The sequence below is a fragment of the Mesoplodon bidens genome, assembly GCF_964165515.1.
Source record: "Mesoplodon bidens genome assembly, chromosome: 7".
Lineage (NCBI taxonomy): Eukaryota > Metazoa > Chordata > Mammalia > Artiodactyla > Ziphiidae > Mesoplodon > Mesoplodon bidens.
The window spans coordinates 62,448,866-62,468,646 of NC_138164.1; the positions used below are offsets into that span (position 1 = coordinate 62,448,866).

Below are 19,781 nucleotides of genomic sequence, written 5' to 3' on the forward strand. Positions count from 1 at the left end.
AAAGAGATAAAGTGAAAATATTAAAAGTACCTAGAGAGAAAAGAGATTTGCCTCAAGAGAGCAATAATAAGGCTGAAAGCTAATTTCTTAAGAGAAACATTGGGGACCGGAGGTTTTTTTTTTGCGGTACGCAAGCCTCTCACTGCTGTGGCCTTTCTCATTGCGGAGCACAGGCTCCGGACGCGCAGGCTCAGCAGCCATGGCTCACGGGCCCAGCCGCTCCGCGGCATGTGGGATCTTCCCGGACCGGGGCACGAACCCGTGTCCCCTGCATCGGCAGGTGGACTCTCAACTACTGTGCCACCAGGGAAGCCCTGCAGTGACATTTTTAAAGCATGTAAAATGATACTGCCAACTTAGAATTCTATATTCAGTGAATTATCCTTCAAAAGTAAAGGCAGGGGACTTCCCCGGTGGCACAGTGGTTAAGAATCTGCCGCCAATGCAGGGGATATGGGTTTGATCCCTGGTCCGGGAAGATCCCACACGTCATGGAGGAACTAAGCCCGTGCACCACAACTACTGAACCCCATGTGCCTAGGGCCCATGCTCCACAACAAGAGAAGCCACCACAATGAGAAGCCCACACACCACAATGAAGAGTAGTCCCCACTCGCCGCAACTAGAGAAAGCCCATGCACAGCAACGAAGACGCAATGCAGCCAAAAATAAATTAATTTTTAAAAAGTAAAGGCAAAATAAAGACATTTCAGACTATCAGTACTGAGAAAATGCATCTCAGCAGACCTATACTAAAGGAAATACTAAAGACAGAATAAAAATAATCTAGCATAGAAACGTGGAAATGCCTCTCCTCCAGAAATTCTGATTCAGTTGATAGGCCCAGACATGAGATATATTTTTCTAAAGCCCCTGAAGTGACTGTAATGTGCAGTCAGGTTTGAGAACCACTGTTCTATTGATGGATTGCGAATGTTGTGTTCATGGGCGTGAAGAAATGAAATATCCTCCACTCTATTTAGGAAACTGCAAGAGAAAAGTCAGGAAAGGTGGGCATCAGTGGAAGAATTTAGTACTATATCTGGTAGGGCTTGTAAGTGGAGGGCAGGGAGCACATGTATAGTTTTATTCAGTTCCTTTTCAAAGGCATTGATTAATTTATAGCCCAAGTATTATTTTCAATTTCAAAACCTTTTATTTAAAGAGAGCCTGAAATATATATGTTTGACAGAAGGGGACATGAGTATGGTTTCTTTGCTCTTTTTAAAAAATTGAGGTGAAATTCACATAACCTAACTTTTTTAAAGTGTACAATTCAGTGGCATTTAGTATCTTCATGGTATTATGTAATCAACACTTCTATCTAGTTCCAAAACATTTTCATCACCCTGAAAGAAAACCCTGTATCAATTAAGTAGTCACTCCCTGTTCTCCTACCCAGTAACCCCTTTCTTCAGTCCCTGGCAACCACCCATTTGCTTTCTGTCTCTGTGGATTTACCTGTTCTGGATATTTCGTGTAACTGGAATCATTTACAACATGTAACCTTTTGTTTAGGGTTTCTTTCACTTAGCCTACTATTTTCAGTGTATTCACATTGAGCACAATCAGTGCTTCATGTACTTTTATGGCTGAATAATAGTCCATTGAATGTATATACCACATTTTGTTTATGCATTCATCTATTGATGGGCATTTGGGTTATTTCCACTTTTTGGCTGTGATCATTCATGTACAAGTATTTGCTTGAGTATCCATTTTCAGTTCTTTCGAGCATATAACTTGAAGTAGAATTGCTGGGTCATATGATAATTCTATGTTTAACTTTTTGAGGCACCACCAAACTGTTTTCCACAACAGCTACACCAGCTTACATTCCCTGGTATAAAGTGGTATACATATCATTGTGCTTTTGATTTGTATTTCCTTAATGACTAATGATGTTGAGCATTTCTTCATGTTCTTGCTGGCCATTTTTGTATCTTCTTTGGCGAAATATCTACTCAGATTTTCAGCCTGTTTTTTTCCTTTCAGTTTTTTTTAGATATAATTGATATATATACAGCACCGTAAAAGTTCAAGGTGTACAGCATAATGACTGACCTATATACATCATGAAATGCTTACCACAGTAAGTTTAGTGAACACCCATCATCTCCTATTAGGGAAAAAAATTAAAGAAATAGAAAAAAATTTTTTCCTTGTGATGAGAACTCTTAGGACTTACTCTCTTAACCACTTTTATTTATAACATTCAGCAGTATTAATTATATCAATCATGTTGTATGTTACATCCCTAGTACTTGTTTATCATATAACTGGAAGTTTGTACCTTTTGACTGCCTTCATACAATTTCCTCCCACCCCTTACCCCTCTGCCTTTGGTAACCATAAACCTGATCTCTTTTCCTATGAGTTTGTTTGTTTTTGAAGTACCGTTGACCTACAACACTATGTCCTGGTAACAACGTAGTGATTTGATTTTTCTGTGCATTTCAAAATGATCACTACAGTAAGTCTAATTATTGTCACCATACGAAGATATTACATAATTAAGACTATACTCCCCACACTGTACAATTCAAACCCGTGACTCATTTAATTTGTACATGGAAGTCTGTACCTCTTAATCTCCCTCACCTCTTGCCCATATTTTTAATTGGGTCGTTCCTGTTTTCTTTGAGTTGTAAGACTTCTTTGTATATTCTGCATACTAGACTCTTATCAGGTAAATAAATCATTTGAAAGTATTTTCTCCCATTCTCTAGGTTGTTGTTACAGTTTAAGGCCTAAAATTAAGGTCAGTATTATGTGCTGCCTGGATATCTGGTGAAACCAGGAGGGCCTTGAATAGTCCCTCCCAACTCTGCTCCCGTGGATCAGGCCCCCTATCCAAACAACCCTCTTTATTCAGGGGTCTAGATAGTCTCTGCTTATTCCTGAGTAGTGAATTTCAGTTCCTTGCCAGATGGGTAATGATGGAAACAAACCAATCACATCCTCCCCTGGGAACCAATCATCATCACTCTGTCCTTTTCATACTACAGAGCCTGCCACCCATAGCTCCTGGTTGTTCACTCTCTTCTCAAGTGTAACCCCATGTGAGCCTGTGTGGCATGCGGTGTCCTCCTCCCCTGGGATTTGAATATGTGTGACCAGTAATCTGCTTTTAATCTCGTATGTCCAGTGTCAGATGTTGAGTGTTCAACCATCCCCATGACCCTAGGGGTCTCTTATCAATGGGGTGAATAAGAGGAGATTAAAATAGTTGTTTTACTTTCTTTATAGTGTACTTTGATGCATAAAAGTTTCGGATTTTCATTAGGTGTAATTTATCTATCTTTTTTGTATGTGTTTGTTTCTAGAGCTTTTGGTTTCATATCTAAAATCCATTGCTAAATCCAAGCTCATGAAGATTTACCCCTTCGTTTTCTTGAAATAGTCATATCATTTTATCTCTCATATGTAGGTCTTTGACCCACTTTGGGTTAATTTTTGTATATGTTATGGCTTAGGGGTCCAACTCCATTCTTTTACATTAGGATATCCAGCTGTATCTGCATCATTTGTTAAAGAGACTATTCTTTCCTCATTGAATGGCTTTGGCACACACGTGTTGAACATCAATTAGCCATAGATTATTTCTGAACTCTCAGTTCTAGTCCACAGGTTCATATGTCTATTGTTATATCAATTCCACAATAAATTTTGAAATTGGGAATTGTGAATCCTCCAACTTTGTTCTTTTTCAGTACTTTTCTGGCTATTCAGAGCCCTTTGCAATTCCATATGAATTTGAAGATCATCTTTTCTATTTCTGCAAAGAGGGCCTTTTAATAAGCTGTTGGCTTCAGTTTACTAGCAATTCACTGAGGATTTTTGCATCTATATTTATAAGGAATATTGGTCTATAGTCTTCTTGCGTGACTTTTCTGTCAGAGTAATAGTGGCCTCATAGAAAGCATTATGAAGTTAAGTGTTCCCTTCTCTTCTACTTTATTGGAAGAGTTTGGGGATTGCTGTTAATTCTTCTTTTAAATGTTAGAATTTACCAGTGGAGCCAAGTGGTTCTGCTCTTTTCTTTGTTGGGAGGTTTCTGATTAGTGATTCAATTTCTTATTATAGGTCTGTTCATATTTTTTATATATTCCTGACTCAGTTTATATCATTTGTGTGTTTCTAAGAATAAGACCATTTCATCTAGGTTATCTAATTTGTTGGTGACAGTTGTTCACAGTATTTTTTATAATCCCTTTCATTTCTGTAAGGTCTTTAATGATGCCTGTTTTCATTTCTGATTTTAGTTGTTTGCGTCTTTTTCATTTTCTTATTGTAGCTAAAAACTTTTAGCTAGAATAAGAAGATGTGATGGATCTTTTCAAAGAATTGACTTTTTGGTTTTGTTGATTCTCTCTGTTGTTTTTGTCTCTTATCTCTACTCTAATCATTATTATTTCTTTCATTCTGCTAGCTTTGGGTTTTGTTTTCTATTCCTTTAGATGTAAAGTTAGGTTACTGATATGAGAGCTTTCTTTTTTTTCTTTTTTTTTTTTTCTTTCGGTACGCGGGCCTCTCACTGTTGTGGCCTCTCCCGTTGCGGAGCACAGGCTCCGGACGCACAGGCTCAGCGGCCATGGCTCACGGGCCCAGCCGCTCCGCGGCATGTGGGATCTTCCCGGACCGGGGCACGAACCCTTGTCCCCTGCATCGGCAGGCGGACTGTCAACCACTGCGCCACCAGGGAAGCCCTGGTTTGCCTTACTTCTTGAGCAGTGTCTTCTGCTTTTCCTCACTGAGTGAGTTCTGACTAGGCAAAACAAAGGCAAGTACCTTGCATTAGTCCTGCAGGTCGCCCCCAGACAAGTTAGAACAAACCAACCCAAATTTTTTTAGAATAAGATCTGCTCTGCTCCGTTAAGAACTAGGGGTCAGGGCCCCACAAGGGCAGGCTGCTGTCTTTGCGACCACTGCTGAGCTGGAGAGGTGGTTAAGGACAAGGTACGTAAAAATGCTGCAAAGCATTCCTTCTGATTTTGAGTTTCCTTTTTGTTGATTCATTGTTCAGCCAGTTGTTGTAAGCCTTTGACTGACAGTTTTTGCTTGATTTTTTTTTCAATGTTTCTCTAGAGAGACAAGTCCTTTGATCTACTTACTGTACCATTTTTGCTGACTCCATTCCATTTGTTTGTGTAATGATGAAAAAGACTACTTGTAAGGGATGAAGGGACCCCTAGGTAATTTTAAGAGGAGGGAATACCATAACCAGATATGTCTTTCACAGAGATGACCTTGTAGCTTTGTGGAGAATGCCTCCCAACCTTCTGTAGGTTCCATATTAAGAAAATTAAATATCTCTCCAGATTTTTATCAAATTTGTGCATGATGATCTGCCTTAAAATATTAGTTATGTAGGAAAATCACTTTAGGAGCTTGAAGGAGGGGTGCTCCTGAAATGATAAATACTCTGTATCCAGATCAGCTGCACACTTTAATTTGTGAAGGAGCAGCTTAACATGTGAGCACTCCAAGTAGTATGAGCCAGTGTGAGTAGTAGTGATGATTTGTTTATTGATTGATTTTCCGAAGCAATCTGGGAAGGCCAGTGAGATTTTGGTGATGATGTTATTCATTTTTTTCTTTGGCAGCCAGGAGAACCACAGGAATTGCTTTTTAGTGAACGAATTTTATATTATACCTCTATCTTCCCCTTTTCACTGAAACACAAATTGTATTTTATTGATTCTAATGTAAATACTTTCGACATTTTAATATTGCTAAAAATGAGATACATCTTACAATTAATGGCATGATTGATAGCATTTATCTTTTCTTAGTGGTACATAAGTTAATGATGCAGTTCACAGTTGATGCTGTCTTAGATTTTATGAACTATCAAATATTTTCACTGGGCAGTAAAGCACTTCAGATCCATTTTGGAACAACATAGATGTGTAAATAAATATCTAAATACAAATACATTTATTGATTATGCTTGTTGATTGAATCAGCCTCTCAGTTATTAGCCTGGATGACTGAAGGAGCAGATTAGACATGGTTTTCTTTTCTCCTGAGTGTGTTGATTTTCATGTGAACCTTTCCAGGGTATTAGGTGGAATCAGGTCTTCATGGGAAAATAGGAATTAAATGACTCATTGGATAAATTATGCTTATTGTAATAGGCCTAGGAATCCTCAGCCTCTGCCCTCTCTGATTACCTGTTTCATCTGGCTATTGGAATGTGATATATTAGGGTTCAAAGCTCTATTTAGCTAGTTTTGCTAGAAGGGGGAAAAAAACACCAAAAACTAGTTTTTTCCTGTGTCTGGTCTGTTTGAAGCCCAGGTCTGGACTGATGCCTTGCCTAAATCATTACTTGTGCACCTGCACACTGTAAAGGGAAACTCTGAAATCTTTGCTGCATTTCATTTTGAGGCTCACACCACAAAACACGAAGGAATGTAGCCAGAGTCTAGCTGCAATGTTCTTTTACCCCTTATTTCTTTTTTCACTGAGGACTGAAAAGTAGGTTTTAAAGTGATTTTTGAAATGAAATGTGTTGGTCATTGTTATTGTGCTACTTAACTGTCTGTTAGGTAATACATTCAGAATAGACTAGCTTAATAGATTGAGCTACGACATAGCTGGTCAGAGCATTTGGCTTTTTCAAGCCCTCAAAAGATGTCTGAAATTTTTTGTTTTATTTTCAGAAGGAGAAATAGGGAGTGGTGTAAATTGGCAGGCACTTTTGAAACTTCCTGGCCTGTCCCTGACAAGGTTTTTACAGATCTGTAAAAGCTGGTCAGCTATTTTTCTTTAGTGGAATTATTGGAACCAAGAGAAGTGGTAGTGCTGCTTTTCCCATTTTGTGGATTTTTTTGTGCTTATGTTTATTCCTGTGGAAGATCTTGACTAAAACCCCAGGAATTGCTTTTTTAACCTGATTGATTCTGATTTCTTTTAGAAATAAATTCTAGAGTACAAAGAAATTGTGATATATCCAAAATCAGACAATAATGGGCCCAGATCGTAGTCATTGCATGTGGATCTCATGCTCATGAGAGAAGGAATGGTCAGTTTTAATGATCTGCCACCTTTTTGTGACTGGGGTGCATATGGCCATCATGCATACTTATACATAAAGGAGCTGGCGAGATCCCCAAGCCTGTGACTTGAGCCACCTTGCAGCCACCTTGGCATGTCTGGATGTTTATGGAGCTTCCCCTTCAGCATAACCAGGTTGCATTTTGCCAGGAGGGAAGGGACAAAGGAATTTGCTGAGTGGCAGTGATCAGACTGATGCCCTATCTCTGTATTCCTTCAGCCTACCTCTTGGCCTGGCCACATTGACCTGTTAATAAATGAATGAGAATTTTTTCTAATGGTGTCTCCTTGAATCAGTGAGAATACTTTGAACTTTATTTGCATAAGTAGCAGATTCGCTATAGAAATAGTGACTGACCCTTGGGATTTCATTAGCATGTATTGAAAACCTAAATTTTTTCAGACTAATTCTGACTCCTCATTGCTATTCTTCTCTGCTTTAGGCATACTTAACACCTGTTAAGTAAAAATTCTAAATTCTTTCCTATAAACATTCTCAGCTTCTGTTTGTAATCAAGCTGTTTTAATGTGGAGAGTTAAGAAGTAGTCCTTGTTTTCACTAAATTAGCATGTTTACTTTCATGGTGTCCAATTAAATCTGATGGCCTCCTTCCAGAAGTGGGAGATTTTCACATGATGCTTAGGCTTAAGTGTTGTGGCCTTAATTTTCAACTCTTCTACTGTTTATCCTATAAATTAGAACATTTTTTGTAACCTTTCATCTTCATTTTATTATAGGTTGTTGCTCAGATGCTGGCATTTAAAGTAGTCAGGAACTCAGACCTCAGACCTTTATATTGAACAGTGATTGTGATGACTTGAGGCAGAGGGTGAACCAAATGCTTTGGTTTTCTATTTTTTCTTGCTGTGCACCTTAAAAGTATAATCAAACAAATATTTTTCAGTGTGACTAATATAGCTGAAATGAATAAAATTATTAGTTCTTTCAGGTTTTCTACTTGATTACAGGAGTGTGACCTAAGTTGAAAAATCTGTCCATGTGAAAACTTTCCCAAATGTCTGTAGTCCAGCTCCATTATAACTACCTAAGGGTACACAGTGGAACAAAAATAAAGATGAAAAAAAATGTTTCTGTACATGCAGCATTGTAGACTTTGTGTTTTAAAACCAGTCAGAATATTCTTAGGTCGTATGAGTCAACCCTTCATTTCACAAATGCAGGAAGAGGTTAAAAGATGAAGTAAGGTCAAATAAGAAGTTAACTAAGTCTTTACATTGATCTGGCCCCCTGAGGGAATCAAGCCCAGAAGATGGTCCAGTTGTTAAGCGTAGTACTTTTAAGCAAGCATTTAGGAGATGGAAGAAGTATATTTATCAAAAAGGGGCTATACGGCTTCCCTGGTGGTGCAGTGGTTGAGAGTCCGCCTGCCGTTGCAGGGGACACGGGTTCGTGCCCCGGTCCGGGAAGATCCCACATGCCACGGAGCAGCTGGGCCCATGAGCCATGGCCACTGAGCCTGCGCGTCTGGAGCCTGTGCTCTGCAACGGGAGAGGCCACAACAGTGAGAGGCCGTGTACCGCAAAAAAAAAGGGGGGGCGGCTATATATGAGACTGAAATACCCCTTTCCTGGTTTAGGGGAAGCTCACTGGTGAAAAATGCCATGATGTGAATTCCTATATATTAAGCGGAGTCACCGTGTTCTTATTGAAAATGTTAATTATTTAAATCTCATTTATCTAACATTTGTTTTTCCTCTAAAAGTTACAATGCAAAATGCCTCTCTTTTCTTCTCTCATTCCTCAATTTATTTAAACTAGGCAGAGTTTGTTTTTGTTTTTTAATCACTTAAGTCTTTGAAGTTATGTTGGGACTTCACCTCTAATCACTGAGCAACTGGGGAAAGGTTGTCCTCTCTGAGTCTTGGTTCACCTGGTATAATATCTATGCCACTAGATTATCATGAGGTTTAAATGAAGCACAGTGCTTGGCACACAGAAGATGCTCAATAAAATTTTGCACCTACTATTATGTATACATTGAGCTTTGCAACAGTAATTCCAGGCAGCCATGTAATTTTTATTTTTTTCTAATTCTAGGTGCTAAAAGGAAAGGTGGGCCTAAGAAAAGGTTAAGGAAAATTAAAAATGCAACCCAGTAGAATAGTACTAGATTTCTTTTTGTAGTAATGCCACGAGGTACATTGTCTTTCAGTCATTGGTGTAAATGGAAAGGACTAATGAAGTTTCCCAGAGCACAGGGTAAAAAAAACTGTTGCAGGTCTGCAGGCTTGTTTCTTGCTTCAACTACTCAGGGAGTTTACTGCCTAATATCTGCTAATGAGTCAAGTAAGTGTCTGTGTTTTAGAACCTATCAGTTCAGCGGAATGCTGAAACCCTTATTCTTAAAAGGAATGTAGAGCATGTTCAAATAGTTAAACAGTTCCCAGCCTGGCCTGCTACTTACTTTTTTAGTCTTATCCCAGTGCCCTCTCAGTTCATAACCTAATTGTGGTTGTACATAAAGCTCTTCCATTATTACCTAAAACTTTCCTCATAACGTCTTTCTAATTCCCCATAGTTTGATGGACTGTTGTAGCCTTTTGTAATCCTATGAACAATTCTTTCTCTGTAGTATCTCAGAAATGAGTTATGTTTATATATGTTCTCATTTCATTTTAACAACAACCCAGTGTGATACAAGTGATGTATTAGAGTTGTCTTTTTCTTGTCTGAAATATTTTCAGTGTAGAAACTGCATCTTACTTGGCATGAAACTTACTCCATTGTCTTACCCAGAGAGCCTTGTATTGTGTAAACACTCAATAAATATTTTTTGAATTGAACTAGGAGAGCAAAAGGGATGTTCAGTTTCTGCAAATGCTATTAAGTAATCTGACACTCCATGCTCTAGCCCATAGTTTTAACTCTAGATGCTCTGGCCAGGACAATCCTTGTTTCATACACTCCCTTAGGACCATGGGAAGCTATTAACTTCAGTGCCTGTTGTAATCCAAGGCACAGGCAGCCATGCTAATGGGGCTGTGTTCAGGAGTGAGAGCAAAGAGTGTGTTTTAAAATGAGGAATCCCCATGGAAATTTTAGGCAGCAGAAATCAACAAAATAAAAATGCAGAAGGTGGTTGCTGGGTGAAACAGGAAATGAACACCTTATGGAGATTAGGCAGTCCACTGAGAGAGGGGGAATGTGGAAAATGAGTCAAAAGTAATTGTGTAGCCATTTCATCTCTGACACTTGGAAGCATATTGTTGTGTGTGTTGTTTTTAATGAAGTGTGTTTTACAGTGCTGATGTTATTATCTGGATGAGGAAGTCTTCTCTAGTATTATTGTCATCTCAGCTTTCTGCAACCAACTAAATTAAAATACAGTAATATAATGGGACAGTGGAATAAAAAAGAGAACCAGATGACTCTGACATGTGACCCTAACTTGAACTTACTGCTTTTCTGGTTTGCAGTGTGCTCAAATCAGTGTAGAGAGGTTCAATGTAACGCTTTTGAGGGACCAGGGAAAGTAGAGGAATAATATATTTAGTTAATAGTGGGCTATGTCATGGGTTAAAGATTGTTACATTATTAGAATATGTGAAATAAGTGTTTCTCAACAGGAGGTCCCCAGAGCATCAATGAGTTCTCCAGGTAGCATGGACTGGCTTTCTGCCGTCTGTTGTTAATGTGTATCATATGATGGCATAGATGCTTTGGATTCTGATATGAATTAATCATTTACTCTAATAAATAAGACTTAATTTTATTGATGTTACATTGAAAGTAGTATCTTTCTTTCCTTTAATTCTTATGTTAGATTTTTTGGTAGGCAAATAATGAGGGATATGAGGATAATTATATCAAGCCAGAGAGTTTGGAGTAAGTGATTTGTGGAATCTTTTGGTTTTCTGAAGAAATAAATAGGTGGAAAGAGTAAGAAAATTATTTTTAGGTAGATGTGAACTTACTGTAACTTCCCAAAGCATCTTATTATAATAGTTCTTTAGACAGTTTTCTAGGAATAACATTTATGTCCTGGACAATAGTGTAATTGTAAAACAAATTTATATCATTCTTTTAACCAGAGAGTTCTATTCACTGACATTTTTTACGCCTCTCCCCACAATAATTTACAGTTACAAGATCACCAAATGTAACTTCTGAATTGGATTAAATGATCAGTTGGTTTTCAGAGTTTTTTTTCTCTTAATTCCTTGAAATGAAAAATTGATATGAGAGTTAACTCATGTATAGTTAAGTCACAGGAGAGTTAAATTACAAAAGAGTTTCATCACTGAAGTCAAACCATATGTTGAGGACTAGTACATGTTTGTCACTGCACAAGATGCTGGTATTAGGTGAAATTACTCAGCTGCTGAAGTGGCATCAGGGATGGAGAGCAAGTCAGTAGACAGTCATCCTCAGCATTATAAGGGTCATGTTGGAAATACTTGGGGATGAGTTGAGCAGCCAGCAAAGGCATGCTTTAGGAGGTGGCCCCTAAACATCTGAGCTGCTAAGTGTGGAAGAGGCTTAGGAGCTGCCCAAGCAAAGGCTAGATACAACAGAAGCACACACACCCTGGCACAAAACAGGTATTGCACCTTTCCATTGGCCAAAGCATCTAGTTTCTCACCCAGCCTGGTGAGTGACTTCAAGTTGCTCAGCAGTTTTCTTTTAGGCATAAATAAAAGAGGGATAAGTTAGTAGTTCAATCTTTAGTTGATGTAAAAATAAAAATTATTTTCAAAGATGATTAGCTTTGAGTGGTTAATATCAATATACATATATCCATTTATTCAAAGCATAGTAATATATCTTTATAAATTGTTCTGGATCACAGGTTGGTTATAATAAATATATGACTAATTGGACTTAAACATATAGTCACTTCCATATATAACTATTTAACAGGGATAAGCTATATATATTGGCATGTGAATAATAAAAGTTGTGTTTTCTAAACTTAGGAAAGGAGAAATGGCTTTTCCATTTCACTCTTCTGAAAGAACTTCAGTATCAAGCACATCTTGAACCAGTTTATTTCGCCTCACTAGTCTCCGTGCACTGGCTTTAGAGAAATGTGAAGAGTAAAAGAGGGAATTTATGTAAAATTACCATTGCATATAATAGTCAGTCAGTAAATATTTGTATATGGAGTGATAATAATAAGTAGAAATGAGAAATTTGAGAAGTCCATGGCTTCTAATTCAGAAAGGATCTCTTAAATAAATCACAGAAACATACAGACCATAATATGAGAAATGATCCATAACTTTGATTTCATTTTTAAAAACTTGCTAATAACAAAAGAAAACAAAAACAAAATGAAAAGGTAAGCCACATATTAGGAGAAGAGATTCATATCACATAGATCAGCCAAGAGTCAGTCCAGAATATGTGGGGAAAAAAACCCTTATATATTAATAAGAAAAGGAGCTATCAGCCCAACAGAAATATGGACATAGTGTATAAGGAAGCTGTTACAGAAGAACAAACCCTAAATGTCTAATAACATAAGGAAAAAATACTCACTAGTATTTTACTAGTCTCACTAGTAATCAGGAAAATACAAATTAACACCACAAGAGATACCATTTTACATCCATCAACCTGGCCAAAAATCGAATGTCTGTTTAGTACCTAATTTGGTGAGCATATAGATGAAAGGGAACTCTTATCCTTTGTGAGAGTTTCAATTAGTTTGTTTCAGAGGGCAATTTGAAAATACAGTTAAATCTGCACAAACCTTCCTCAACCTAACAGCCTCACTCCTGGTTATATATTAGGCTTTTGAGTAGCTTTTACATATATGCTATCTATGAATATTTATTGTGTCTATATTATGTAGATAATTAAATTAAATTATCTCTTGGCTACCTCTATTATTCTGTATTGGAATTATTCACAATTATATAGGTAGTATTTACTTTTTTTAAAGTGACTCTATCCTTTTGTACTATTCCTTTCAGGGTCTCCATTACAGTGAAACATAATTTTCTTTTTTTATAAATTTATTCATTCATTCATTCATTTATTTATGGCTGTGTTGGATCCTCGTTGTTGTGCGTGGGCTTTCTCTAGTTGCAGTGAGCGGGGGCTGCTCTTTGTTGCGGTGAGCAGGCTTCTTATTGTGGCTTCTCTTGTTTTGGAGCACGGGCTCTAGGCGTGCAGGCTTCATTAGTTGTGGCACGTGGGCTCAGTAGTTGTGGCTTGCGGGCTCTGGAGCTCAGCCTCAGTAGTTGTGGTGCATGGGCTTAGTTGCTCCACGGCATGTGGGATCTTCCTGGGCCAGGGCTCAAACCCGTGTCCCTTGCATTGGCAGGCAGATTCTTAATCACTGCGCCACCAGGGAAGCCCCCCCCCCTTTTTTTCTTAAAGCTACTTCCTTTAAGGCTAGAATACATGTTTCTGTGTATACAGCATCTCCTTTTCATACAGGGTTGATGCAGGTGGTTACTTTTTCTCATAATTCATATAATTTTCATATACCAGTTCTTGCTTTTTGATTAATTTTAGATTTATAATAGTGGTTCTCCATATTTACTTTTGAGGAAATATTGATGATAATAATGCCAAGAATTTTGAGTGCTACTCATTTATATTATTGGAAACCTTTTTTAAAGACTTACAAAAGAATTAGTTCTTCCCATCCTGCTTGTTAGTAACTCCCATTAATATAAATGATGACTCCCAGGTTCATGATGTGGAGAGTCTAGTGATGAAATACTAGAAGTGTTAACGGTAGTTAGTTATAGAAATTTACTGCTGTAAGTTAATTAAACACACCAGTAAGCAACTGGAGCATTTTATTATTTAGTTTGTATAAATATACAGTTGGAAAGTTAATGAGAAATGGCAAGTCTCTTGGAGTTTGATTGACAGCTATACTAAACCTTTTTAAAATGTGTAGATGACGAATGAATTTATTGAGTCAACTTCTGTTGTAAAATATTCCATAGAAGGAATATTTATTTTTGAGTGTGCAGTAGCATAATTTTGTCATTTCTGACTTTAAAAAATTAGTTACTAGAGGAAAAACTTTTTAGAAGTCACCTCCTAATATTGAATTTGCTAAATAGTGTTCTGTATGGGAGATACAAGACTTTCTTTTATTATTTTCTGGCTTCTATATTATTTGTGGTCTCTACATAAATAAATAAATGGGAGATTCCTGAGGTGGTTGAAAAGAATTTGGTAAATAAATAGCATGTTATTTTCCTTCAGAGATTTTTAGGGGAAATGATAAGCAGTATTCTGTTCTAAGAAGATACAGGTTGGTCACACTTAATTGAAAGAAGTTTCCTTTCTCATTTTGTATCATTTGGGGGGGAACCTACCTGTCTTTTTAGCATGCAATTTGGAATAGACACTTAACTCAATTTTGTAGTATTTTTATTATTAAATGCTAATTCAAAGTCAGGGTTCATAGTATCAGAATTATAAACACATAAATGAACCTGCTCACCTATTCATTCATTCATCAAATGTTCAGTAATTATGTACTGCCTGAGAGACATTTTTCTAGGTCTTTGGATTATAGTAATGGGGGGGCTGATGGGATGAATTGGGAGATTGGGATTGACATATATACAGTAATATGTATTAAATAGATAACTAATAAGAAGCTGTTGTATAAAAAAATAAAATAAAATTCAAAAAAACGGCATACTAATATGTATTAAATAGATAACTAATAAGAAGCTGTTGTATAAAAAAATAAAATAAAATTCAAAAAAAAATGGCAGGGACTTCCATAGTGGCGCAGTGGTTAAGAACCCACCTGCCAATGCAGGGGACACGGGTTCGATCCCTGGTCCCGGAAGATCCCATATGCTGTGAGCAACTAAGCCCATGCGCCACAACTACTGAGCCTGCGCTCTAGAGCCTGCGAGAGCCACACCTACTGAGCCCATGTACCTAGAGCCCATGCTCCGCAAAAAGAGAAGCCACTGCAATGAGAAGCCCACACACCACAATGAAGAGTAGCCCCCGCTCACTGCAACTAGAGAAAGCCCGAGCGCAGCAACGAAGACTCAACACAGCCAAAAAACCAAAAAGGCACAAAATTCTCAGAAGTTATGTATATGTGCCATACAAATTATATTCCCATCTGTGGATCAAATGGGGACACATACCAAAATGAATGCTTTCTCAGAAGGGCTGCTTGTAAGCACCAGGAAGAGATAATAGTAGTACCAAGGGGACCATGCTACTCTGATAATGGCCCTGGATCTGGAGAGAGAGAAGAGGAAGGGGCAGGGAGAGGTGTTCACAGAAAACACTCCAAGTGTGGACCTTGCAAATATAAAGCTGAGTGTGATGAAGATGCAGAGAATGTTGGGGGTGTATGTAATATAGATTGCAGTGGATACAGTTTTAATCCCGTGTCTGCTTCTGATGGGAGTTCCTATAACAATCCCTGTTTTGTTTGAGAAGCATCTTATATAAAACAAGAACAAATTGATATAAGGCATCTTGGTCATTGCACAGACACAGATGACACTAGTTTGTTGGGAAAGAAAAATGATGGACTACAATATCAACCAGATGTGAAAGATGCTAGTGATCAAAGGGAAGATGTTTATATTGGAAACCACATGCTTTGCCCTGAAAACCTCAGTAGTTACTGTATCCATGGAAAATGTGAATTCATTCATTCTACTCAGGCTTCTTGTAGATGTGAATCTGGTTACACTGGACAGCACTGTGAAAAGACAGACTATAGTATTCTCTATGTAGTGCCAAGTAGGCAAAAGCTCACTCGTGTTCTTACTGCAGCAATTATTGGAGCTGTACAGATTGCCATTCTAGTAGCAGTTGTCATGTGCATAACAAGAAAATGCCCTAAAAACAATAGAGGACGACAGCAGCAAAACCTAGGCCATTTTACTTCAGATACATATTTCCAGAATGGTTTAAACTGATGACTTTTATATGCATACTGATGATGTGATGTACATTTATTAAGTCTTTTTTTTAAAGAATGGAAATATTTATTTCAGAGGCCTTCTTTTTGGACATTTTTAGTGTAGTACTGTTGGCTCATATTTAGAATATTCAGCTACAACAGTTTTGGACTGTTTAGTAGTCTTTGTTTTAAAATACAGAAATTGATTTCACAAATTTGTACTACATGGTAATTCTAAGACTTGTTCTTTACCCATGGAATGTAATATTTTTGCAAAGATGGACCACTTCCAAGTGGTTATAAAGTCATACCCACTTCTTCCACAATGACCACAGCAAATGACCAAGCTTGAACTGAAGGTAAAGATGTTTACAGATTACTTTTCTTATGAAAAAAATCTAGAAGACACTGTGTTTAGCCATTTCAATGTTCTTGAGATTTATTAACCGATTTTTTAGACACTACCCGTTGCATGAACTGTAAAGCTGTGTGTGTTAGATGTAAAATATTTATAAGATGTATGAACTGGAATTTGATCATTTCTCTCTTTGAAAAAATAATTCTGAATTTTTAAAAGTATATGGTAGCAATGATGGAACGGATCACTGAAAAGTAGATTTAGATGTTGTGAAAATAGTCTGTTTAACAAACAGATTTGAATAAAGCCTACTCTATCATTTAAAAAAAACAGTTAAAACCATCTTTTTTCCTTTTTAAAATAAATGATTAGTTTAAAATCAATTCTGTAACGGCTAGATGTTTTTATAGAGCAGATACAGACTAAGAAAGTGAGCATATTATCTCAGCTTATTATGTAATTTGAGAGATAATAAAAATACCTTGTTTTGTGCCTTTTATTCAGTAACACTCCTTTCTTTACGTTGTCTTATGAACACATTGCAAGATTCATCAGACATACCCCTGGGAGAGCAAGAAAGACAATCTGATTTTGAGCAGAGAATGATATGGCTGGTTGATGGGTGGTTTGGGACTAGTCTCAACAGTCATTTTGTCACTAAGAGTAAAGGCCCGATTATTGACTAGAAAGTACTTTTTAGATAAAGTTTTAGGACCAACTTAAAAGTTATTAGTTCAGAATATCTATTTCAGTTTTTTTGGCTTTTCCAGTGAAAATAATGTAATTATGCTTAAATGACCCAGTCCTCACTCCCTGCAAAAATATGCTGACATCAGGACCTAATTGTTTGACAGGACTAATTCAGAGGAACAATAAGCAGTGTTTTCACACTCAAAACTAGCCAATGAAATAAAAGGTTACAAATATTAAATTAGAAATGATTCATTGTCATGAGTTTCACACATGGGTGTGCCTGAATGTACATGTGTATACACAGAGCAACATCAGATAATATTAGAAAAAGATCGATTCCTAGAACTCAGATAATCATTATGTTTACCAGATGTCTTTTGAGTAAAATATTCCTCTTTTCTCTATTGTGTTTCAAACACTTGAACTCCTGGAAGACACTAAAACTCAATTTGAGTATACACTCTCTTCATCTAGGAGTCATACACTACTGAGGGTTAAATTGTTTATAGCTCTTTCAGTTGACTCTTTTCTACTTTAATCTTTTATGAAACGTCCTGGGGGTAGGAAACCCAAAGGGGAAATCCATGAACATATGAAGAAAGGCCAAAAAATAGGAGAATACACATATAAGGAAATAGAAATAATAATATAAAAAAAGACTTTTAAGAATTTCAGAATTCTCAAAGGAGGAAATAGCATCCATAAAAAAAGAATGAGATTTTATGAAACAGAAATAAGTAGTTGTTGGGACTTCCCTGGTGGTCCAGTGGCTGAGACTCCATGTTCCCAATGCAGGGGCCACGGGTTCGATCCCTGGCCAGGGAACTAGATCCCACATGCCGCAACTAAAGGTCCTGCATGCCGCAATTAAAAAGATCCCACCTGCCATGCAATGAAGATCCCGTGTGCTGCAGCTAAGACCAGGTGCAGCCAAATAAATTAAAAATAAAAAATAAAAAGAAATAGGTAGTTGTGACTCAAAAGACATAGAAAAATGTATTTTTTAAAAAGACCCTCATAAATAGTAGACTAAACACACTTAAGCAGAGAATTTGTGAATAGTAACTAGAAATGAAAAATGTCACCCAGAATGCAGCCCAGAGAGATAAAGAGATATATGAGACAGAAGTTATAGGACACAGAGGTTAATTAAGAGGTGTCAACATGTATCTAATAGGAATATTCTAGGAATAGAGATTAGAGGGAATGGCAATGAAAAAGTATTATTTAAAAGTGGCTGAGTAAAAAAATACAGAGAGGAAATTATGACAACAAAAAAGGAGACACATAGATACAACAGAGACTGAAAAATCATAACATACTGTGAACAACTTTTAGGTAGAATGGAATTTTTTAGCAAAAAGTATATAAAATAGAACAAAATTGATTTAAAAAGAAATGGGAAAACTGAATAAGATCTGTTTCCAGAGCATGATAGAAGAGATGTCTGGACCAACACTGAAAATGTAGGATTAAAAAAAAGAATCTTTTTTTTTTTTTTTTCTGATCATCATTCTCTTAATGCTTTTTTTAAAAAAATTATTTATTTATTTATTTATTTATATTTATTTTTGGCTGTGTTGGGGCTTTGTTTCTGTACGAGGGCTCTCTCTAGTTGCGGTGAGCGGGGGCCACTCTTCATCACGGTGCGCGGGCCTCTCACTGTCACGGCCTCGTCTTGTTGCGGAGCACAAGCTCTAGATGCACAGGCTCAGTAGTTGTGGCTCATGGGCCTAGTTGCTCCACGGCATGTGGGATCTTCCCAGACCAGGGCTCAAACCCGTGTCCCCTGCATTGCAGGCAGATTCTCAACCACTGTGCCACCAGGGAAGCCCAAAAAAAGAATCTTAAATGTATCTATTAGTTAACAGTAAAATAAAGAATACTTAGGTCAAAAACTGAGTGATGGCAAGAACCTAGAGAGATAAGGTGAGCAAGCTTTTGCCTTGAAGGCATTTAATAAACAACCTGATCAGGACAATATGAAAAACAGACTTGGTAGACAAACTGATTTATGGACATAAATACAAAAATATAAATTAAAATGTGTGCAAGCTGAATCTGGCAGTTGAGAAGAGTCAGTGGCTCAACACTAAAAAGTCTTCCACATAATTCACTCATTAACAGATAAACAGAAATATCATGTGGTTGTTTTTTTACTAAGTGCAGAAAAACCATTCAATAAAATTCAACACTTATTTAGAAAGACAATAATAGGTTTTGATTAGGAGCATAAAGTGTAGAACCAGGTGGCATGAGTTTGAATCTAAACTCTTACTTACTGTGTATGGTATTGTCTTGATTTCATGCTTGTTAGATGTTGGGCAGAGAACCCAACCAACTCTGCTGTGCCTGGACTTCTGACCTACAAAAAAATATGAGCTAATAAATGAGTGGCTTTTTAAAAAAATTGAGGTGTGATGGACATATAACATTATATTAGTTTCAGGTATACAATATAATGATTCAATATTTGTATATGCTGAGAGCTGATGACGACAATAAGGCTAGCTGCCATCCATCACCATACAAAGTTACAAATTTTTTCCTTGTAATGAGAACTTTTAAGATTTATATGTTGTTTTAATCTGAGAAATGTTTTGTATTTTTTTTAAATAATACTAGAAAACAGTTATATCATGTGACCTTGGACAAATTACTTGATCTCCCAACGCTTTACTTTATTGTCTGTAAAATGGAGATAATAATAGTACCCACCTCATTAGGTGTTTGGGTGGATTCAATGAGCCAGTATATGTAAAATATATATGGCACATGGTAAAGCCTCA

General features: G+C 37.1%; 1 protein-coding gene and 1 pseudogene across 3 annotated transcripts in view; both read left to right on the forward strand.

Annotated features, from left to right (window-relative positions):
- UVRAG (UV radiation resistance associated) overlaps positions 1 to 19,781 on the forward strand; it is a 308,009-nt gene that overhangs the window by 183,754 nt on the left and 104,474 nt on the right. The gene's annotated exons all lie outside the window — the stretch shown is intronic.
- Positions 14,471 to 15,957, forward strand: LOC308620118 (tomoregulin-1-like; annotated as a pseudogene). The gene has a single exon. The product of its transcript is annotated as a tomoregulin-1-like (transcript).